The sequence below is a fragment of the Paroedura picta genome, chromosome 4 (genome assembly GCF_049243985.1).
Source record: "Paroedura picta isolate Pp20150507F chromosome 4, Ppicta_v3.0, whole genome shotgun sequence".
Taxonomy (NCBI): domain Eukaryota; kingdom Metazoa; phylum Chordata; class Lepidosauria; order Squamata; family Gekkonidae; genus Paroedura; species Paroedura picta.
The window spans coordinates 65,900,210-65,924,715 of NC_135372.1; positions in this window are offsets into that span (position 1 = coordinate 65,900,210).

A 24,506-nucleotide genomic window follows, 5' to 3' on the forward strand; every position below is an offset into this window, starting at 1 on the left:
CCAAACAGGACAGTCAAGTCCAAGAATAATAAAGAGATCCAGATCTTAATGATTATCAACAAAATGCTAATTTTGTTATATTTGTTATCTGACATTAACAAGCTGAGGTTTTATTTAGTATTTGGCTTCTTAATTAGTATCTGAATGCAGATTTCTGAGTCTGTGCACAAAACCAGCAACAGAACAAGCTATCTAGTCTGACTGATGGTAGCTTTCCAGGGTCTTGAGTAGAGAAAGTCTTTACCAATATCTGAGGTCCTCTTAAATGCAGATGACAACAACCGAGGGATAGTTAGATTAGAGGCCAGTAGTACCTCAGAGATGAGCTTCAGAATGGGGTCTTGGTCTTTGGGGTATGCATGTGAGGCCCAGCCCCTTACAAAATGTGCATCACTATATGGTGTATATGGTTCGGCAAGGCTGTATACTGTCGCCTTGCCTATTTAACTTGTATGCAGAGCACATCATGAGAAATGCGGGATTAGAGGAGTCACAAACTGGGATCAAGATTGCAGGGAGAAATATCAACAACCTCAGATATGCAGATGATACCACTCTAATGGCAGAAAGTGAAGAGGAACTAAAGAGCCTGTTGATGCGGGTGAAGGAGGAGAGTGCAAAAGTTGGCTTGAAACTCAACATCAAGAAAACAAAGATCATGGCATCCGGCCCTCTCAATTCCTGGCAAATAGAAGGGGAAGAAATTGAGATAGTGACAGATTGTATTTTTCTGGGCTCCAAGATCACTGCAGATGGGGACTGCAGCAAAGAAATTAAAAGACGCTTGCTCCTGGGGAGGAAAGCTATGGCAAATCTAGACAGCATCCTAAAAAGCAGAGACATCACCCTGCCAACAAAAGTGCGTTTAGTCAAGGCTATGGTCTTCCCAGTTGCAATGTATGGCTGCGAAAGTTGGACCATAAGGAAGGCTGAGCGTCAAAGAATTGAGGCTTTTGAACTCTGGTGCTGGAGAAGACTCTTGCGAGTCCCTTGGACTGCAAGGCGAACAAACCGGTCAGTCCTAGAGGAGATCAGCCCTGACTGCTCTTTAGAAGGCCAGATCCTGAAGATGAAACTCAAATATTTTGGCCACCTCATGAGAAGGAAGGACTCCCTGGAGAAGAGCCTAATGCTGGGAGCGATCGAGGGCAAAAGAAGAAGGGCACGACAGAGAATGAGGTGGATGGATGGAGTCACTGAAGCAGTAGGTGCAAACTTAAATGGACTCCGGGGAATGGTAGAGGACAGGAAGGCCTGGAGGATCATTGTCCATGGGGTCGCGATGGGTCGGACACGACTTCGCACATAACAAATATGGTGTATACTTCAGCATGGTCCCTAACCCAGCAAGTGACTGATTAACTATATCTTAAATCATTATTGTCCTTTTAAGAAATCCTGTCACTTGTACCTGAAATATAAACTGAAACAGAGAAAGCCCTTTTATTTCTTAGCCACATGCATGGAAATCTATTCCTTTGCTAAAACTGAAAAAGTTCAATTTCCTGCATATTACACTAAAGCAATTATTTTACAGTTAACACCAGCAACACAGTAACAGTCCTTCAGACTGAGGACAGTCTTTCAGACTGTGTCCACCCCCCCCCCACCCCCGGATAACACTATGGAATTGATTATTTGATTTAGTTTTAATCAGTACAGTACAGCATAATTTAAATAACAATACTTGGGGGTGGAGAGAAAGGAAATCTCAGGGTTTTTTTCATTCTATAACCATAACTAAATATGCTACTTCTGGCTTATTTTGGCATTTGGTCCTTTTTAATTGGAACTGCAAGACTGGTTACTGATTTAATTAGAGATCTCCATACACTGTTTCAACTTTTACCTTCCCCCCCCCTTAAAACAAGGCTCCACAAAGCATCTGTAGAAGTCTTGTTTTGATTACTTTGTTATCTTTCAGTCCAAGATTAGGATCAGGGCCTGTTCCTTTCCCCTCCTCTCCTGACCATAATCCATTTTAGGAAAATAAAAGGGTGGGGGGGGGGACTACGACACTGCCTCATAACCAAAACTACACATTACGTTTGCAATTATCCATAGGATTTGTGGAGCACAAAGCAAAAATGTTCACTTTAAGGAGACATCTGCTACAAATAAAGTAATACCGTAAATTTTCAAGACAGCTATCACCCTGCTCTGTTGTAGCACAGGCAAAACATCTTAGCTTGTCAGAGCAGGTTCTCATGTTCATCTTTTTGCCAGTGAGGTCAATCATGTTTACATTTGTGATCTTTATACACATTCCCTCCTCCTCCACCACCTTTAATGAAATTAGCATGTAATGCTTTCGACGCCTGTATATATCAACTTTCATTTCTGGAAAACATGTGAACATCATTAAAACACTTTCTTTCATTTTCCCTCCCAAACTATTTCCCTAACAAACTTGATGAAAATCAAACAAGGGTTCTCATCCCAATACAATTGTTATTAAAGTTGCATCTGTTTGAACATTATAATTTTCTGGCTGAAATCCATGGCTTGCAAGAATCAATGTTAACGTAGATGAATATTTAGCATAAACATTTCTTAAGTAGGGATAAGATACAAGCTAGGTTTTTGTTTTCTAAAAAGCTACCGACAAGACTGTTCAGCTGCTCTTTTGAAGTCAATAAACAAAAACAAACAAAAGCCTATCTTTTTCAGCCGAGCTAATAAAGATAACATAATTTTGACAGCCCTATGAAAAAATCCAAGCAAAGCATACATTTGAAATACTTAATATATACAAAAAAAAAATCAAGGATGCAGAAACTATTCTGACTATATAATTTAAAGGAACTAAAGAAATTTATTGAAGAGTGATCCTTCTGTGGATGAAGTGAATGAAATTATATTTATTGTCTATTTAACATGCTCAGTCCTCATTATTCTTGTGAGGTAGACCATTATCCTTAAATAGTGAGAAGGAGGTGCTAGTAATGGCAGCTTGTCTAAGGTCACTAACTAAATTAATTGCAGAAGCAACATTTCAATGGGGGACCCCACAGATCATTGCTCATTTTGTACAGTTTCTCTTGGAGAGTTAATTCAGGCTGAAGTCTGGACTGCAGGAATACTGCACAGGTAGTATTGACAGGCATGGTCTGGAAACTGGCAGAAGATGAGGGAGAGCCAGTTTGGTGTAGTGGTTAGGAGTGCGGACTTCTAATCTGGCGAGCCGGGTTCGATTCTGCACTTCCCCACATGCAGCAAACTGGGTGACCTTGGGCTCGCCACGGCACTGATAAAACTGTTCTGACCGAGCAGTAATATCAGGGCTCTCTCAGCCTCACCCACCCCAAAGGGTGTCTGTTGTGGGGAGAGGAATGGGAAGGCGACTGTAAGCCGCTTTGAGCCTCCTTCGGGTAGGGAAAAGCGGCATATAAGAACCAACTCTTCTTCTTCTACTTACCATAGGAGAAGTGATAATGTCACTTCCAACAGGACTTGGAAGCAAGCTGACTCTCTAGCACTACTTTTGTGAGGAGCGCTGGAATGTCACCTCAGTGCAATGCTGATGCTTCCAGATTGTACCAGAAGAGAATTTGCCCACTATAAGCTGGCAAGCCTATTTACAGGACTGAAAGCTTCTCTGAAGCATGTGGCTGGCCACTGTTGGAAAAGTGAATCTCACTGTTGTGATCCAGCAGAATCCTTAAGACTGCAAAGAGCAAGGCATGTGCCCATGTAGATAAGAGATCAGGATAAAAAAAATGTTTCAGCTTCATTTCTTTCTTACTTTCTTATTTCTTACTTTCACTCTTATTTCTTACTTTCACTAACTCAGCCTCCTTACTTATGGCCCCTCTTGCCTCCATATCTTCCCTATTTTTATTATCTGAAATGCACAAAACCAAGATACTCAAAGCAGGTTCCAAAATGCCCACTGTATTACCTCTTAAGTACAGCTAAAACTACAAGAGAAGCTACCTCAAGCTTGAACCTTCTTCCCCTCCCTGTGTAGTATATGTCTAATCTATCTTCTCCTTACTCTTGTTCTTTTGCCACACAGCCCAAGGAAAAACTACTGTTGATTAAACCTATACCTATCCTGCCTTTCATGGCCCACTGAAACTCTTCCACTTATTCCCACAGAGTCTCTTGTCTTCCAATCACTGATACGGCTGAACAAATATTAAGTTGTGTTGATTGTGAAATAAATTGCCAGTAGCCATCCGGATCCAATTTTGGTTTTCACCTTTAAGGCCATATGCAGTCTGGGACCTGCATATCTGAAGAACCACCTGTTGCCTAAGGCCCCCCGCAGGGCCTTGTGCTCTGCAGGTTCTAATTTGTTGGTCATTTCCGGCCCAGGGAAGCATGGCTAGCCTCAACCAGGGCCAGGGCCTTTTTAGTCTTGGCCCCAACCTGGTAGAATGAGCTCCCAGAGGAGCTGCGGGCTCTGCATGTGCAGTACCAGAAGGCTTTTTTTTATCCTTCGTTCAAGCTAGGTCCCTTAAGAAGAAATTCTGTATTTTGACATTAATTCTTTTTTTCTTTTTTCTTTTTTGCCATTTGGGTCTAATATTAGCTGCCTTTTTCTTTGAGAAAGATGAACTAGCAATGTTTAAATAACTGTCAAAAGCAATTATGCTTCAAGGAGCTAATGGTTGAGCAATGGAGCCTTGCTTCAACAACATGATTGTAATACAAATTTTAAACCCTTCTCTGGCTCCAAGGACTTTCTCGGGTGCAGTCCAGTGAGGTAGATTTAAGTACAGAAATGATCACAGTCTCAAGGACTTCTACTGTGGAGGAATAGCCCAGCACTATCCACTCTACTCCACTGGTTCTGTGTAAATGTTTATATGGGATGAACAGTCCCAACTAGAGGACTCTGGAGGCTGACAACAGCTGCTTCCCTCTGCATAAACTGTGTCCAAAGTTGATCATACCACAACTTCTATAACTAAAAAAAGAAAAAAATTATGTCCCTCTTTAACTTGTCCCTCTGTGTTAGCTTCTTTCTGCAGCACATTTCACATTCCTAATCATTTTCATTCCATGTTTAAATATTGCAACCATACTTGCTGGCGTCCTGCCTGGTCTCTTGAATTCATCTGATGGTACTACTTTCATTTGTTTTCCAGGCTTGTACCATCTTCAGTTATTAAGTTTCATGGTCTCTCTTGTGTGCCCTCCTTGACTGGGCTCGTCTATGGGCTGGCCGTGGAGGGAAAAAATCTCAACCCCTTTGAATTAATGTGGTTTGCATTTTTAGTGTGAGTGTGTCTCATTTTAAAGCTTCCCACCCCACCCCCCGCCATTTCAATATCTGTCTTCTCCAAAATATAATGCAGTTTCAGTTTATAGACTGCCTTTCACATCAAGTAGTTCCAAGTTGGTTATAAAATAAGGGAGGGGAGGAGGAGGAGGAGAAGGAGGCAGCAGGAAAATCAGACTAGTCTTTGTAAATAGAAAAAGGCTTGATTCAATGTCAGATAGCACAGGGACATTCTATATTGTAACATGTTTCTTTGTTTACGCCAATTTTGTATATTCTTTATTACACTTAGGGGGAAAATTCAACCAGTTTTCCCCTCCCCCATTCCTCTTTAATTCTTGATTTAGCTATTCCTTTATACTTGTAAGCATAATAGAAATATTTAAGTTGTTTTGTTTGGATGTTATATGAAATGAATACGCCAAACCTAGAGAATGGATCACTGCGCACCCAGAGGCAAGAAATGTAGCACAGAACTCGTTCGAGCTAATGAAAGTTTTCTCCGTGGCTCATGCAGCAGAGGCTTTTTTGTCCTTAGAAAAGTGGTTCTCAAATTTTGACAATCCAGGGAGCACCATCTTAATGAAAGTATTTTTGCAGACCCACCACCCAGCCACTACTTCCCTGTCCAGTGCTCATGGCAGGCCAAACAGCTCCCTTTCAAAATGTGCAGCAAACAAAGCATACCCCATGGTGGCCTCCCATTCTTTAGTATTCTCAATACACTTGAGTGACAACCACATCAGCTACGTGTGGAAAGCAAGTTTGAGCAAAATGCTTATTTAGAACTAACATAGTGATTAATATTGAAGTATTTATTCATCTATGGTACACATGTGAATATGTTTAACATAGACATGGTATAGAAAGTCAGGTATTACAGAGCAGCTGATTCTACAGAGCCGTAACTGACAAATATCTGGCACAAATTTTAATCAATCTCATACTTTGACTGGAAGGGGCTTTGTACTGGAGACGGCAAGAAACTCCTAGCTGGAGCTCAGATGAAAAGACCAGAGTCGCACAAAATCTGAACTTCTGGGATTCAACTGAAAACCAGCATTGACTGTTATTGTCTATGGATGCAGAGTGGCATTTCTGTACCCCATGGTAATATTTTGTGAACTGGAAAACATAGTTAAAATAAGTAACTATGAAGCATTATCTCCAATTCTGCTAGTCACATTTGATTGGGGATCCTATGATCGGAAATTCAGATCTGATTTTTAAAAAAGGTTGGCATGCACCATATATGGAATCTGGAAAAAATGCACTGCCCAAACACCACCCAAACTGAAATACTGTTGTGTATTGTCTGGAAATTCCTAAATACCATTGCATGCCAACTAGTCAACAGAGACAAGAAAGAGCAGAGACAAAAAAGAGCATTGCATACCAACTGAAATATCTATTTTGTTGTGCTGCAACAGATTTAACACAAATACTCTCCTGGAAAATATCAAACATTTAGGGAATATTCAGCAGACATTCAAAGCATACCCAGTCAACATATGCGAAGGAGGAGGAAACATTAGCAAATTGTTTTAAGTTAGTTTGGAAACTGAGGGCTAATTATACATAATTTGCAAATACTTGTAACAGAATCAACACTGGTGCTAGTTTTTAGTGTGCTTTTTTGCTCTCTTTTTTTCTTTTTTTACAACAGCAACTTTGGATATGAGGTTTTGATCAGGAAAGATATGTGAAAAGGACAATTAATTCTATGCATTTATTGAGAAAATTTCTATGTTGCCTATCCAGAGAACCTGCTTACCAAACAAAGTTATCAAAATATGAAACCATGAAAGTTAACCGTTAAAAGTCCAGCTTTAAAACCCAGCCTGAGCACAAAGCTCTGTAAAACACAGAGCAGCTTAAAACGTTCCATATGGTTACTCCCTCTCATGATTCCTACTCCTACAGGATTCAAAGGGGTGTGTTTACTCACATTTTGTTCCTGGGGTAGGGATCTGGAGCACATATGTGGTAAGGTGGAGAAAGGGTTGGTTATTCTGTTGCCATTTCCCACTGATGCTGCTTCTCTTTTAAAACATTGTTGGGACTCCATCTATTTCGTTATTGAAGAATGCGCCATGCTAATGTGAAGTGCACAGGATCGTTCTTGAAGGGGAAGCAGTCAGCTTATATTCTATTGGGTTTTTATTGACTCTACTTTTCTACAGTGCTCACAACAAGCTGGGATATTCAGCAGTCCCCTCTTGAGATTCTGTCATTTTTAAACATGACTGTAGATGGTCATCAACTTGCAATATATTTCCCGGAGGAAGGTGTTTATTTCTTCCAGACTAACTAAAAGAAAATCAGATATCAAAAAGGATATGTCATTCCCTTTGGTCTGCACACTAGGAAATAAGATTAAATTCATGCTGTTTGCCAGCTACTGAATGTTTACTCCAATTACATTCCCAACCTGGCAGTTTGCATTGTTAGTTTATGAAGAACAGAAGTCAGAGAAAGCCCTGGATGAATCTATTTTGTCTTTAAACTCCTCGGCGAAATCATGATCTCTTTGCAGTATACAGATCCGTAACCGGTCAGACGTGCTGATAAAGAGTAAATAGACTGAAGACATAATTCTGGAAAGGAAGACTTCACTGCCAGGAGTGTTAATAAACACCAATCTACTGCTGATCTATGGAGCTGCAGCTTTGTAAAGATAAATCCCACTCTCTCTAGCCATGCAAAACTATTTAACATACAGGACTGCATTTTCCCCCTGCTCTTGCTTCTAACCCAACATTCTTTTATTGGCAAGGCATTTTAATTTCCTCCCTCCGCTAAGTCTCCTGTTTCCTCCTCCTGAAGGTGTATTGATTTCAGGCTTTGTAAATGCTGCAGCAGTGGGGCTATTTTGCGCCACTCCTCACCCCTCAGATAAGTCTGGTCTGCCTCGTTCCTGACAGCTTTGGCTGATTCTTTTCTTCTTCAGTGGAATTATCCATCTCCATTGCAAGTTTTTATTCTGACAAGGCTGGCTCACTCTGTTCTTCTTCCTGCCAAGCGGTGCTGACCTACTTCTCCTTCTCTTGCCTGGATCTGTCCTGTGTTGCTCTGTCAGAATGGACTAGTCACAGTCTCCTCTCACAGCCATTTCTTTTACCTCAGGTTTATTATGGGCTAATACAATTGTGTCTCCAGTAACTGGCCTTCTTTGGTTACCAAGCTCTGTTATGCTGGATGGAATGATTATAAGGTGATCATAATTCCCAAGGTTTTTAAAACGTGTACCTTAAAAGATCAGGAAAAAAAATGATCATAGAGAAAGTAACCTGGAAGGCGGGGTGGGGGGTGGGGTGGGGGATGTAATCTAATTTAAGCGTACTTGGGCAGGAACACTAGCATTACAGCTGTTGAATCTTGCGATTCTATAACGTAAAACAAAACACTGAGCTGTTACTGTTTAAAATCTAAATTGCACAATAAAACTAGGAAAGGGGACTTTTGAGAAAAAGAAGCCAGTGACTATTATTCTTGTATACATATTTATGCCATCTAATTGCTAAAATCAATCATAAGCATACTCAGAAGTATGAAGTCTCCTACTTGTGTCCCTTTTGTTTCCTTTGGGAAAGCATTAGTTCTGTGGAAGTATCACATATTTTAAACCGAAGTGTTTCTATCAGTTACAGTGAGGTAAAAAAAAAATTATTTGACATCATACATTTTTTATTTCTGAGTGACTGATGAAAAAAGGAAAGGTCTGTAGAGCAGCATGTACCTCGTCTGGGAAAAGATGAAAGAAAGTCCCTTCAAGAAATAATTGATACTCTTGTGATCAGTGACAGCAAATTAAATATCTGTCTCCTTTATGAATTTGTTCTCTTATATGAACTGTGCAGGGCTTTAAAGTTGTAAAATATTTGCTTTCCAGCAGGTAATTTTTGATCAGATCCTTTGGAAATATTTTTTCCCCATAACAGGGGGTTCCTATTGGTTGGTATGTGATGTTTTGACATTTTATTTATTTAGCTTTTTCACTCCCTTCTTGTCATCCATTAAAACAAACTGTTACAACATTAAACCTTATTCCACAGTTAATTACTTCTGTTAGTTACTAAAGCATTTAGTTCCAGCACCTTCTCTCAGCAGATTTTCAAGACACAATTTAATATTATGTGTGGCTCTTGTTGTTCTTTAGAAAACTATAAAGACCATGTAGAGGGCCCACAGGAATAATAAAATATTAATTTGATGGCAAAAAATTAAGTGGCTTAAGGAAAGAAGCTGTTGTCTGTCCCATGAGTAGCTTTTAAGACACTGATGTCAAGTTTTGAATGTTTCTATTTTTAGCCAAGCAAACCACATGTAATGAGACCTAAGTACCTATCTGACTTCAATCAAAAAGCTCACTGATGAAAACCACCAATTTATCCTCTCTGTCAGGACATCAGTATTAAAAAGGCTGTTTTACAATCCGAGAGTCTTCCAATTTTGACAACAGTATTTGGAGATAAAGGGATTCACTGCACTTCTGTTAATAGCAGAAGAAATAATCTCTTTAAAATAGCAGCAAAGCCTGTGGTAACTAGAATAAAAGATTTACTGCCTGTCTCTGCCCCTCACATAAAATGCATGCAGGGACTGTGCTAGTTACATGGCTGATCAGAGGCCCAGTGCTACTGAGATCTAGGATTACCAGATCTGGGTTGGGAAATGCCCAGGGATTTTGGGGGCAAAGCGTGAGAACCGCAGGGTTTATGGAGGGAAGGGCCTTCAGTGCCATAGAACCCATGTCCCAAAGTGGCTATTTTCTCCAGGTGAATTGAACTCTGTTGCCTGGACAGACAGATCAGCAGATCTCCACCCCCCACCTAAATATTTAGAAGAGAAGAAATATTAAGCTGCCAATGGCAATGCAAACCAAACGTTTATTCAAGTTGCATATGATAACATTTAAAACGAGTTCCTAGGGACAATCTCATTCTTGTTTTACTTCCCCAGTGATTCTGTATCAGTATTGTGTTTCTTTTATGAATTCTTCCCCACCCCAATTTTTTTAACATAAATAACTTCAGCAATAATTGTTATATTGTAAGATTGTCGTCTAGTATTTCCAATTTCTATAGCTATTCGTTAATATGTATCTTACGCCTGGGTCTACTAGTATCCAAGGGGTCACTTACAAAATACAAAACACCACTTGGAGAAAAGACCCAGGCTTGAGATTGCACTGGCTTTCTTTCAGTCCAGCCATTAAAAAACCTAATGCAACTGTTCCAAGGGTTTCAGTCACAAGAACACAGAATGTAACCTGGAAAATGCAAATACTACTGCAGCTTCCTTTCCTTTTCCTGCCTTGTTGGTTGTATGTAGTGCAGGCTGTTAAGGATCCAATCACTGAACTTATCCGCTGAGCCTCACAAAGGCATGCTGACAGGGACCCATGGTAATTGTAGTCCAAGGACATAGGGAGAATCAGCTTGACCACCCCTGTATTGAATGAGGGACAATGAGAGGGCATTAAAGAGTCCACTGAATACAACAGAAATCCTCTTCTGCGTATAATTCATGACACTGGAAGGGATGTATAGTGTTCCTAGTCCATGTTTGGTGTAGTGGTTCGGAGTGTGGACTTCTAATTTAGCGAACTTGGTTCGATTCTGCACTACCCCACATGCAGCCAGCTGGGTGATCTTGGGCTCGCCACAGCACTGATAAAGCTGTTCTGACCAAGCAGTGATATCAGGGCTCTCTCAGCCTCATCTACCTCACAGGGTGTCTGTTGTGGGGAGAGGAAGGGAAGGTGAATGTAAGCCGCTTGGGGACTCCTTTGGGTAGAGAAAAGTGGCATAAAAGAATCAACTCTTCTTCTTCTTCATGTTAAAGTATGTGTGTCAAGATCATTTGCCCCAGCTTCTTCATGAGAAAGCTCCTGTACTATAGTTCATTTTAAACTGATAATCTTCATTTTTACCCCACTTTCCCCTAGGAGCTCAGGGCAGCAGATGCATTTCCTTCCTCTTCTGTTTCATCCTCACAACAATCCCACATGGTAGAGTAATCTGCAAAAGTGACTGTCTTTCACGGTGAGTAGGGATAGGAAATTGGCTGTACTCTGGGTTGCCAAATCTGACTTGGGCAATTTCTTAAGGTTTGGGGTGGAGTCCAGTGAAAGATTTGAGGAAGGGAGGGGAGGGTAGAAAACTAAAGAGTCACCCTCCACAGCAGTTATTTTGTCAAGGGGAACTGGAGATCAGCTGTAATTCTGGGAGATCAGTAGGAGTTACACCCCTCTCAGCCAGTTGAAAGGATAAAATTCTGCTGAGGATTGCATTGTATGTCTCCTGAGGCTTAATGCAATCCCTATACTTGACTGTGAAATAGCATGCAATATTGAAACTGAAAAGCAATTATAATGCTTAAAATATGTAACAGAATATATGCTTTAAATTTCAGAAGGCTATGGGAACAAGTCATGCTATAAATTTGGGCAAATCTGTAATCACAGTATCACATAGTATTAATGTGAACTGATCACATAAAATGGTAGTATTTTAAAATACAATCACTACAAATAACTTTAAATCATTCATTCTGTTTTAATTATAGGGTTTCAATTGAATATGCCTGCCATGGCTCACTGACATTCTCAAACCATGCTGTGCTTTAAATTGTAATAGAAATTAAAACTGCCTTACTAAATCCAAGTATCACTGCAAAGTTTAGAGTTTTATTTTTAGAAGAAAAATTCAAAAGGGACTATTCTTAAGAGCTACATAAATTATAATTTTATGAAAAAAGGAACAGCTAGGGATGCCAGTACCCAGATGGGCCCTGGGGATCTGCTGGAATTATAGTTCATCTCCAGACTAAAGAGATTAGTTCCTTTGGAGAAAATGGCTGCTTTGGAGGGTGGACTCCATAGTATTATACCCCATTGAGGTCTCTCCCCACTCCAAATCCTGCCCACTCCTGTCTCCACTCCCAAAGTCACCAAGTAATCCCCAGTGCTGACAACCCGAGGCATGGCTGTACCTAAGGTGGAGGAAAAGCCTAGCAGGAGACTGGCAAACATGTAATGAAGCAGATTTTGTCAGGTGTCACCACTGTGAATTTCACAATAATTTTAAGATGGACAATTTTCAGCAAAATCTAGCAAGCACCTTTATAAATAACGATTTAAACTGAAGAGTTAAACATGTGAAAAGGGATTTGCACTTAAAGATACTGACAGCCAAGGTGATTGTGTTTTTTTTACTCCTTGTAACACTGATATAATTCTCCAGCACTCAACAGTTGTTCCCAGCGAAAGCATTCATACTTCCAAGGCCATGATGCAAGCCGCGCTTAAGCAGTCCAATACATGGAAACTATATTAAGTTGCAGGTTGAACACTGTTGAGCTTAAGAATGACACGTATGTCTGAGTCTGGCTTTAACAACAGGCCACAGGTGATATTAAATTTATAACCACAAGAGTGTTGGCAGGGCAAAGGCGATAAGAACCTGAGTAATGTGGTCAGCTGACCGCTAACACCATAACCCTGATGGCTTCTGAGGAGTTCTCAACCTTCTGCCACTGTTCCCCAGGTCTCTTGCCATCTGGTGTCTACACCAGGGAGACATATCTCCTGGGGTGCCTCTGGAGGCATGTACCTACCTTGGCCCACCCCAGGCCATCTGGCCCTGCGACCCTCTTTGCCTTTCCCCATCCAGCCATTCGCTTGCCACCTCATCGAGGCCCCTATGCAGTGAAATCAGGTCCCCTTGATCAGTCCTCCTGCCCAAATTCAGGCTCCTCCCCTTGCCCTTTCCCGCCAGCTGTGACATAAAGATCCAACATATATACCAAATTCAAACTTTTATCAACACCTATAAATATTAAAAAAACTTGTGGTGGGTGAGAGATGATGCCTTGCTCATCCAATGGGAGAAGGGCAGGCTCTGGGTGTGCAGCTGTGTGTCCGCTCCCCCTCCCATTTTGGTGCACAGCGTGAGGCTTCGCACACCTATGCCCAACACTCCATTCTTTGCCCACCCTCCTGCTGCATCAATAGTGGCTCAGTTAAGTCCTGGATGCATTTCCTCCTGCTTTTTGCAGCAGGTCAGTCATTTGTGATGACTTTGATGAGAAAAGGCATTGACTGGAGGAAGGGCAAGGGAAGACTGCAACTCACCTTTTACTCTCTTGTAGCAAAATCCTTACAGTGGGTTTTCAACAGGTAAGTCAACACATATGTTTGCAGGAAGCATCCAGCAGACTTATATCAAAACACTGCAATGGGATTTGCACAGAGGTCAATTTTAATTCAAAATCAATGTGTCCTGATCTTTATTCCTCCTTGCGCTGGCATTGTAGGATGGAAACTTAACCTTTTGGCCTCGTCGTCCTTTGTTATCCTTGATCTTTTGATGTCCGTCTGGTTTTCACATCATGTCGTCCCCTGGAGCTGTGTGATTCAAGGGCTGCCTAGGCAGGCAGCTGGAAGTCAGTTCTGCTGATTCATCCTCCTGGTATGTACAGCTCATCAGCACTCATGATCCCCACAATCAGTATTAGCATTCCGATTATTATTGGAAAGATAGCTGGCCTTTGAATGGAGATCTCTCCGGTACAGTAAGCATCCAGGGAATATATTGCTGCAGCAGCAAGGAGTAAAAAGGCAGTGAGAGGCAGTTGCTTTCACTTGTCTCTTATTTTTAGAAGTTTTGTTTTGCATGTGCTGTTGGTTTATCACACAAGCATAGTGGGCTCTTGTTTTTTTATTTTTTTTAAAGAAGAAATCTGTTCCATTTACTTTTTCTTTCCTTGAGAAGACATGGCAAGTTTAATTTTGATCTTTCCAAAGAGTTTTAACTTCCATTAGCATTCCCAGGAGATACCCAGTTTGAGGGGTGGGCTAGGCTCACATATTGAGTTACTACATCTGGAATTTCATCCACCCACAGGTAGCTACGGCTGCCAACAGCAGAAGTGGGAGAACAGCCTGGAATCAGATCTCAATTAAAGTTACACAGCATCAACAGGCTTTGACTCAGGGGAGGCATTCTCTGTTCTGTATCTGCTCTGCTAAACCACCAAACGCCTCCATCTGACAGCTTTTCAAAACAGTTACTTTTGGCACCACTTCTATGGGCACAATATGTCCTGGATAATTTATTTGGTTTTATACACTCAGCTGCTTCCTAATTAACTATTTTGCTTCTTGGAAGGATGGTTGTCTATGCATATATACAGATATATTTCAGAACAGTTTAAGAGTGTCACTGGAATTTCTGAGAAGCAAGATTTCTGCAACACAAATTCAGCATAAATTATGGCAGCCAGGTACATTGCCATAGTCATGTGGGCAATTGAGCCAATCCATGCTGCCATTTAATGCATGCAATTAAAACCGGTCACATTTTCACTCCCCAGTACAAGCACACATTTCATAGTACTGCCATCAACCATATTTCAAAAGCCTAAATACACAGCACAGTACAGTTCATTATTCCTAAGCACAAGTGCTTAGGAATAATGAACGACAATCACCTCACTTCTGCATTGTTCATCATCAGCACTGGTCTGCTTTACAGTATAGATGGGTTAAGCATATGCACAAGCTACCCATTTTCATTTCACCTTACATCATCTCAGATGCAAACCAAAGTACCCCTGGGATGCATGGGGGTTGGGGGTGGTTAGCTGCACTTGTTGGGACAAAATTTCTGTCTATAGAAATTCCTCTTTGGGTCCAGGACCAAATATTTTTCAGGGCAATGAATTCACTCATTTGGCTGCAAATCAACGATTTCAAAGCAATCGTTATATGTGCAGTTGTAAGTTGCCAACATAAACATAGGGCTGGGTAAACTGGCATGTATCAGTGGAGTAATTTTGAATATATATTCAATTTATAGATAAGAGTGAAGTCTTCTCCAAAGCATAAAAAATATTTCCAATTTTAATTGAAATAGAGTAACAGAGCACATTTTTAAGTACCGACGCTCATCACTGTCACCTATATTTGCTAGATCCTTCTTGATCAAAACCCCAGATCATGATTTCTGACTTCAAGACATTTCTAGCTAAAAAAAGAGAGATCAGAACCAAGTGCCTTAGTTCATATCCTGAAATTCCAGCAAGCCTTTGTTCTCCTGAATATTTATCATACAGCACGTAGGAGTCCTTTAAAGTCTTAATACAAAGTCCACCGAACTCAGAGAGACTCTCGTTCATTACACAGGGCTTCAGTAAGAATTTCAGGGATCTTAACCCAAAGTACAAGGATTTACTGAGCACAGTCAGCTCTGAAGGAGAGGAAATTGAAGATAAGGCTGACATTGTTTTGCTAGGCTCTGCTTCCTTCTTTAATAGCCAACATTTGGTAGAATCCACAATACTGGTGGGGGGCGGGGCACCGTGAAGGTGAGGAATATCTCTGTGTCATCAGTGTTGACTTGTGTTTAGGAAAACCTGTGAAGAAACTAAAGGGCAGCTACCTTCTATACTTGGGATGCCAACTCAAACTTCGGAAATACCTAGTGGGTAGAGCCTGGGGAGGGCAGGGTTTGGAGAAGGGATAGACCTCAACATGGTATGGTGCCAAACAATCCATTGCTGAAGGTAGCCATTTGCTCCAGGGGAACGGAATTCTGTAGTCTGGAGATCACTGGTAATCCCAGAAGATCTTGAGCCCTCACCTGGAGGTTGGCAATCTGACTTCGTTAAAGATAAGTATTACCAAACTGAGCATAGCTGACCAGAAATTACTTACATGTTCAAAGACAGACAGTCTTTTCTCAGCTATCTTTCTCACCTTGGCAAAATCTAGTCACCATGAGGTGAAAATTGGAAATGATATAAGTGCTACAGCGGGTAAAGCTCAATGCATAATGTCAATGATTGTGTGTATTTCAAAAAAGATACTTGAAGAATAATCAGCTTCGCCATCTCAAGATAAAGAAACTATAGCTGACAAGTGTTAGAATGTTAGTGAATTATTACACTTACTTGTGATGGAATATACACTGAAAGATCTTTTTATAAAGGGTAACCTTTCATATATAAAGGTTACTACTAAATCCATCCATAAAGGCTAATCTCTTAAATCTGTCATACTTGTTCAAAATTGCAAAGTTGGAGAAGCATATTATAAAATCTGCAATTTGGAAGCCTGGCTATGAAACAAGAAGCCCAACACTGTCCATTTGTAAATCATTGTAGTCCCCAAACTGCTGAACAGTCATCCCAGAAACTCACAGACCCAGGATCTATCCAAAAGTTATGATAAACATAAGCAACTCAACAGTACAATGATTTCTGTTCATAAAGAAGGAAAACAGCTCTTACAACAAAAATACTTTCCCCACTCAATTTTTATCTTAAACTATTCCAATTACATGTGATATTTCTGTGCAGAGCATCTACAATCCAATGTCTTCGTCTCCAGTTGAGTCCTGTGAACCAAACCCATTACATAACAGAATATACGAAAGCACCAGGGGAAATAGTCTCTCAATCACAAAACAAAAAACAAAAACACCACAAAGCTTCTTGCTGGGTAAGGCAAGAGTCAGCAACCTGCGACTGCTGATGCACAAGGTGATAATGTAGCAGTGTGATCTGGTGTAGGTATTAATTCTATCAGTATGTGATACAGAGAGGCATTTAAGGCCTCTAGATGAAAAATATTAGCAAATCTTTGTAATGCAGAGATACTTTTCTCTCCCCCCTCCCTCCCTCATTACAACACAACACAGTTCTGACTAGATTATAATGTTTTACATTAAGGGATAGGAAAAGGCAATTTTAATTTTCAAATGTTATGATGCATAACTTCACAAAAAGAATGTGTGTGTGTATGGTGCATGCTTTTTCATATTATCTGTGTTAGTATAAAGGACCATAGTATAAATGGCAACAACGGATAAAGTGTGGTATGTATACAGAAATCAACAACAGGGGCCCTGTACAGTATTGCATTAGAGAATAGAGACATTCTGCTATATTCTTCCTCTACTGAAAAATGTTGGATTAAGGCCAGAAGGAAATTATACAGAAGCAGGAATGGGTAGTCTTTTTTGCTACTAAGGTTTACTGAAATTTAAAATGCTTTGTGACCAGGAAATCAGTACAGAGGGCATTTGTATTTGAAGAAGTGGGTATGCCCACGAAAGCTTGTGTTGAATAAAACTTTGTTAAAGGTGCCACTGGACTCAGACTTTGTTCATAGTAAAGCAACAAACAAACAGAAAATGGGATAAAAGGGATCAATGCACAGTGATGCAAAGTGATAGTTAAGATCTAAATCTTAAGCTGAAGGTTCATTGTTCCTGCATGGAAGAAACAGCAGGTTCAGCAGCTCAAATCTACATCACCAAGAGTATTGCTGACTACTACTTTATCACAGCAGCAGCAGATTAAAATACATTATTGTATACTAGTAAAAACAAATGACACGGTGAGTGACTGAACTGGAGAGCTAAATCCTTCCAAACTGCAAATTTTGCAGATATCATAGGTCTGCTTCCTCCATGTGAAACCTTGTTTTCTGTTCTAGTCTTTTACCTTAGTGTTTTGGGGGAGCTGTTAATCAGAAGTTTTAAAATATACCAAATGGTAACTGAAGGGCATGTGTGTGTGTGTGTCTGAGAGACAGAGCGAGAGAGAGATCAACAGCTTCCAAATGACACACAATGCTTGGCAAATTCCCTTAGGGAAGTCCACAATGTATCTGGTTCTATAAGTGGTTTTACACTACTGTCTCAGTAGTATCCACATCTAAAATGCTGCCAATCCAACCAGATACCATGCATGCCTAGGACTCCCCATTTGTTACTTGTGTTTCATTGATGCCTGACTTGTATTGCTCAATGTAATAAGACTCTAACCTTTCAGAAAGTCACTCTGATTTATAGCTATGCAGACCCATACAAGATGAAAACAAAGAGACACGCACAAAACTGACAGGATGGTATGTTCACAGTGCATGTGTAGACAGCTGAAATGTAAACAAACATAACACAGTTGTCACTCAATAGTTTCACTGCCTTACCATGGAAGCAGAAGAATTGCTGTTAATCAAGGAGGTCCCGTTCTCTAGCTAAATAATTTTGATGTTAACAGCATGAATGAGACTAGCCAGCAAAACTCACTAAATCCAGGTGTAAATATTTGTTTGCCTAATTTAAACTATTTTAGATTTAATTAATTATAATGCATTTAATATTGAGGGAAGAAGAAGAAGAAGGGGACGACAGAGAATGAGGTGGCTGGATGGAGTCACTGAAGCAGTTGGTGCAAACTTAAATGGACTTTGAGGAATGGTAGAGGACAGGAAGGCCTGGAGGATCATTGTCCATGGGGTTGCAATGGGTCAGACATGACTTTGCACCTAACAACAACAATGCATTTAATACATTTCAGTTCGCCCTAACCCTAGGGCTCACCTGCTCTACCCCTATGTTCCACAGCAAGTGATGGCCCTTAAAGAAACACAAATGAAATGGGAAAACATCTGCTAGAACAGGCTTTCTAATACCCTGGTGTTTCTTGATGGTCCTGGAAGGGTTTCCTGAATTGATGGGAAATAAACATACATACATGCATATGTATGTATGTATACATACATACATACATATGTATGTATACATACATACATATATACATACATACATACGTATGTATATATGTATACATACATACATATCTTAACCATTAGTGGCTCTTATAATTCTAAAAGAGCCATGTAGGATGTCCTGTCAGGGCCTGCTGTCCGGCCCTGCAGAGCTACATCTGCCTCCTAAGAGCTACATCCCAAAATAAATAGGTCTTTTTTTAAATATACAAGTTTTTTTTATTTTCATAAAGATAGAAATATAGAATGCAATACGAGTTATTAATACAAAGAACTGTAAAATATAAAATATTGCCATGCAGGGGAATACTTTTCGCCAAAGAAACCAACAGACACTTGATGAAATTAAACAGGCCACAACTTTTATTGAACGATAGAGCGTTGACCAGCATGGGGGAGAACGGAACCAGCCCTCTTGTGGTCCCCTGACCACAAGGCAGCCACACGCGACTTCATAAGGTATGCACAAGGCCCTCCAACACCCCACCGGGCTCCCCGTGCCCCCAATGCCCTGATGGATGGAATGGGGAGGTGACCACCTCTTGGGAACCCGTTGAGGCGTGAACCCCTGCCGGGTTCCGGGCCACCCGGAAATGCGGATCTGCCGTCCCAGCTCATCCTCCATGAGTGATGGCCTCCTGGCACCGCTTACCCACAGCCTCTTATGGACGCCCCCCACAAAAGCATGCTAGCACGCAGGCTGGGCTTGCTTGCCAATGGTTCCTCCCCCATACCCAAAACCCGCCACAGAGCAAGGGGATGGGATCTTCCCATCCTCGCACTCCTGCCAACGCTCTTACAAACTGGAAACACCCAACAGGGCGTGCCGCAAATCATCCAACCACAAGTCCATCCCCCATTCGGAGAGATGAACTCCATCCGCCCTATACAAGGCCCATAAACAATGACAAATGTCAGGGTGTGGGATGCACACACCACCTTCCAGAACTAGGAACTTGGCAACCATTTTGTTGAGCTTTTTGCGGGCCACGTCAATCTTTTTCGGGGAAACTGCCCCCCTCCAACTGTGCCGCTCTAACAAGGCAGACCACCAGATGTGAAGTCCAGGAAAACGACAGGTAAGTTGCTTGAAGTCTCGTCTGATGGCATCCGCTAGGCCCACTGCTGTTATACTGGTGAGGTCGTTCTCTCCAAGTTGCACTATCAAAATGTCAGAAACCCCGGTGCGACGAATGGCTGAATCCAGATCCTTTAGCAGGGATGCCCAATGCGTACATCGGCAGCCTGCCCAGGAGATACGATAACGACCAACCAGGTCCAGGTTATTGTTCCAACCGGATCTTACTGCGTAACACGCAGCCCAATGGACAATACTGTGCTCGATAACCAGCACTTTCGGAGCAACCTGGACCGGACCTGCAACATGGAATATGGTATGGAAACGTTACAGCAACAAATCTGGACGCACATACTTCTTATATGCAACTGAACGCTACCGGCCCAATGCCCTGAGGTCATCCGGAGGCACTCCTGAAGCTGCTGCTTCAGTTGCCGCCCCAATGCGAAATGAATGGGTGCCAAATTGCTTTGCTGGTAGGCCCAGCTGGTGGAGTGTGCTCCTTAAAATGGCCCCAAACTGATACCATGACAAGCAAGTGCCATTTTTGTGAATCAATAAAGGGCTGTCAATTTCTGGCCGAACGGCCCTCACTGTGCTAACCGGGCAGGGAGTGTCAGCACAACTCTTCCCCAACACTATATAAGATCCTCTTCCCAGCTGATCAGTTTTTGAACAACCAAGGGTGATGTGCAGCTCTTCGTCAGTGAGGTGCACATCCCCCCTCGCAACTGCTTGATCGCCCATGCTTGAACGGGACCCCGATACAAGCTCAGAGCTCCGAAAGGCCCCAAAAAAGGCAAGAGTAAACGCTGACGCAAAAAGGGCAACCTCATAACCATCAATGCATACAGCAGGCAATCGATTCACTATGTTCCTCAAGATGTCTAATGAAATAGGCCGTCTGGGGTCAGCTGTAGCTGGGCTAATCCTCTTCCATCCTGCGATGGCTTTGTGGATCAAAAAGGATGATGATGGATCCCACCAACCCCTGGTTTTGCATAAAAAGGAAAGCCCCGCCACTTGGGTGTTCATGGACTCCGGTGATATTTTACGGGAACGTAAGTGGACGAGGTAGCGCAGCACTAATTTCTCCGTTGGAGGTAAGGCCCTAAGGCCCCCTTCCTGCTCCGTGTACTCCATGTAACCCCAAATCGCTGCTGTATATGCCCGACGTGTTGCCGGAGTCAGGGAATATTCCACGGCCTCGAGGATCATTCCAAGCCAATCCTCCACAATTCCTCTGGGAACCGTTCTGGATACAGGTTCACCTCTGGCGCCAACTGCCGAAACCTCTGCTCCTGGAATCGAGACAGAGCATCAGCTATTTCATTAGTGGCGCCCAGGACATGACGGGCCGCAAACGAGATGTTGATCCCCAAGCAAACCCTGACTAGCTTCCTCACTAAACACATTACCCGAGGGGATTTGCCACTTGATTGTCGCACCAAAATAAAACTTTGCTGTCCTGAAATAGGTCTTTCCAAACGATAACTGCCGCCACAATAGGAAATCACTCTAAAAAGGTGAGATCCCAGAGGATAGGGGACCCTACCCAAGCCTGTGGCCACCTCTCAGCAAACCATCGGTTACAAAAGAAAACCCCAAACCCCAAACTGCCAGATGCATCGGAATGCACTTGAAAAGATGTTTCCAGAGAGACTGGCGTCTGCCAGATAGAGATACCATTAAAACTTGCTAGGAAGTCATGCCACACACGTAGATCTTCTTTCAGTGATTGAGATAAACGTATATGATTGTGTGGCGCTCTGATGCCCACCATAGCTCTAGCCAGGCGTGCACAGAAGGCCCTGCCAGGTGAAAGAGCCTTACAGGCAAAGTTTAAGTGTCCCAAAAGACTTTGCATTTCTTTTAAAGTGCACTTCCACTTTACCAAAAGCTGCCCCAGCAAAGCCCTCAGCGCCAGCACTTTATCTTCTGGCAATCTGGATAAACCAGCCACCGAATCCAACGTAATACCCAAATAGGTCAAACAGGAAGACGGACCTTCAGTCTTCTCTGCTGCTAATGGCACCCCCAATTCCTTGGCCAAGATTTGAAATGTTACCAACTTATCAGAGCATGCAGAGGTTCCCGCCGGGCCAATGAACAAAAAATCATCTAAGAAATGCGTAATATGCGGGCTCCCAGTTCGGCATTTCATTACCCATTCTAAAAAGGTACTGAAGGATTCAAAGGCGAAGCATGCGATGGAGCACCCCATCGGCATGGCCTTGTCCACATACCAAGAATCCCGAAAGTGGCACCCCAATAAACAAAAATCCTCAGGATGGACCGGCAAAAGTCTAAAGGCCGATTGAATATCGCACTTAGCGAGTAACGCCCCGGGACCGCAATCCTTAACCAATGATATTGCCTGGTCTAAGGATGCGTAGGTGACCGAGCTGAGCTCAGGCGCAATCCCGTCATTCACTGACGTACCTTTTGGATAGGACAAATGGTGTATTAATCTAAATTGTCCCGGGGCCTTTTTGGAGACTACCCCTAATGGTGACACCCTCAAATTAGCTAGGGGTGGCCTAGGGTATGGGCCAGCCATGCGGCCAGCCTGGCACTCTTTCCGGATCTTGTCCGCCACCACTTCAGGCATTTGAATGGCAGACTTAAGATTTGGGCTAGTAGTAGCCTCCTGTTTTCCCTCGTATGGTATGCGAAAACCCACCGCAAATCCGAAAGCCAGGTACTCCGCTGACTCCCGTTTGGGATAGTCCTGCAACAGCGCCAACAGGGCAGCAACATTAATGGGGGAAATAGCCAAAGTAGTAAGTTCCAAAGGGATTTCATTCTGCTTTTTGGGTCCCCGCTGCACTTGAGTTCGCCGACCCACTCCCCTTTTTGGCGGTGGATCGGCCGGATCGAAAGGGCCGATTCGTACCCTGTCGATTGCAATCCTATTTTCCATGCCCTCCCCCATAAGCTTCACAGCTGTGTTCAAATCTACAGCGGCGTCGTTGGCAGGACCCTTTTTGGAAATCCCAACATAAGCCTTTCACCTCCCTCCTACCACTTGACCAGTAACACTCGGACTCATATCTCTGGACATAGGGGCCCACTTTAACCATCCATGAGTCCCTCTCCCTTAAATCCCATCTGGCTTGCGCATTGTTGGATGCTTTTTCCCTGGCTTTAGTGTCATACATTATTGCAGCCACATCTCCCGATAAAACCATGGCCTTCATCACATTATTGAAGTGCCGGATCAAATGCCAACCCCGTTCAGGGAAGGCCCCGGCAACTAGGCACATATACTCTCCGTACCCCCTAATCCAATTTGTAAAGGTTCTCTCAACCGCCACACGATCCCTGCGAGGCCGCCTTTTCTTAATACCAGTTTTGGGGACGTCATCATCAGGCCTCACAAATTCAAAAACATCAACATAATAACCCAACAAGGCCCGCATGCGCTGCTTTCTGGACAGATGAGTCCCAGGTGGGTCATCCCCCGCTGGGAAACCAATTGGGGGTTGAGTTGGCTTTCCCACCCCTGCTCCCTCCTTATAGTATACTCTGGTTGCTTCTCGAAAGCTTGCTAGCCATGCCGGGATGCCTGGAACCATGGCCCCTTGGAGCCAATATGCAACGTCCTTTTGGCCTACTACCATCTCATCTTCAGAAGATGAGGACTCACTAGAAGAGCTTGCCCCAGAGCGCCTGCCATGCCAATGCCTTCTGCGCTTCCTGTCTTTTGGCACGGCAAGAACGCTGTCTCCCATCACCGGCAGTGCTTGCCTAGGAACCGAAGCTCCAGGAGCAGGTGCTGACGCAGCTGGCAGTGCTTGCCCTTCCTCTGCTGCAGTCCCTGAGGCCTCAGTCAATGTCGACATAGTTGGGGCTTGAGTCACCCGCCCGGCAACAGCGGCCTGGTCATTAGAAGCCAATTGCTGGCTAAGAACATGTTGCTGCCTAGAAGCACCGGTTCCCCGCTGAGCCAAGACAGGCTCCACTGGTTCCTGCCAATTACCTGGAAGCACCAATGGGGCAGAACTCATAACCCCCCCCCACGCTCGGAACTGCCAGTAAGCGCACCCCAGGACTCCCAAGCTGCTGACCTGCCAAGTGCCCCTGTGGGTACAGTTGAGGCCAATTTGCCTGCATCCCCACCGCAGGCCATGTGCTTTGCATGCCCATATAGGGCCAGGCAGCTTGACCCCCCATCATGGGCCACCCACCCAGCCTCTCAGCCACTTCCCTATATGGTGCGGGCAAAGGAGGCTGAGAAGAGCCGAAATGGCCCCCTCCTCCAGCCGTCCTTTTGCCGCGCTGCCGGACGCCGCCCCAGGGCTCACTGGGACGCGTAGTCCCTGCCCTGCTCTACTCTTCGGCGAGGGCTTCCCCGCGACAGCAAATGCGCCCGGGGTAAGTCCCATTCGACCTTATCATCATTTGAAAATGTACGACCCCACATTAACTACACAGTGATATAAACTTTTGCCCAAAACTGAGTCTAAGAGCCATCCACATTTCCACTACATTTTTAAAAAGGCCTATTTAGATATACAAAAGAGAAGTTGTTAATAATCAACCTACTTGAGAGATCGTAGACCTCACGTTAACTGCTTGATACAATCTAAGAGCTATCCTGACAGATATTTCTA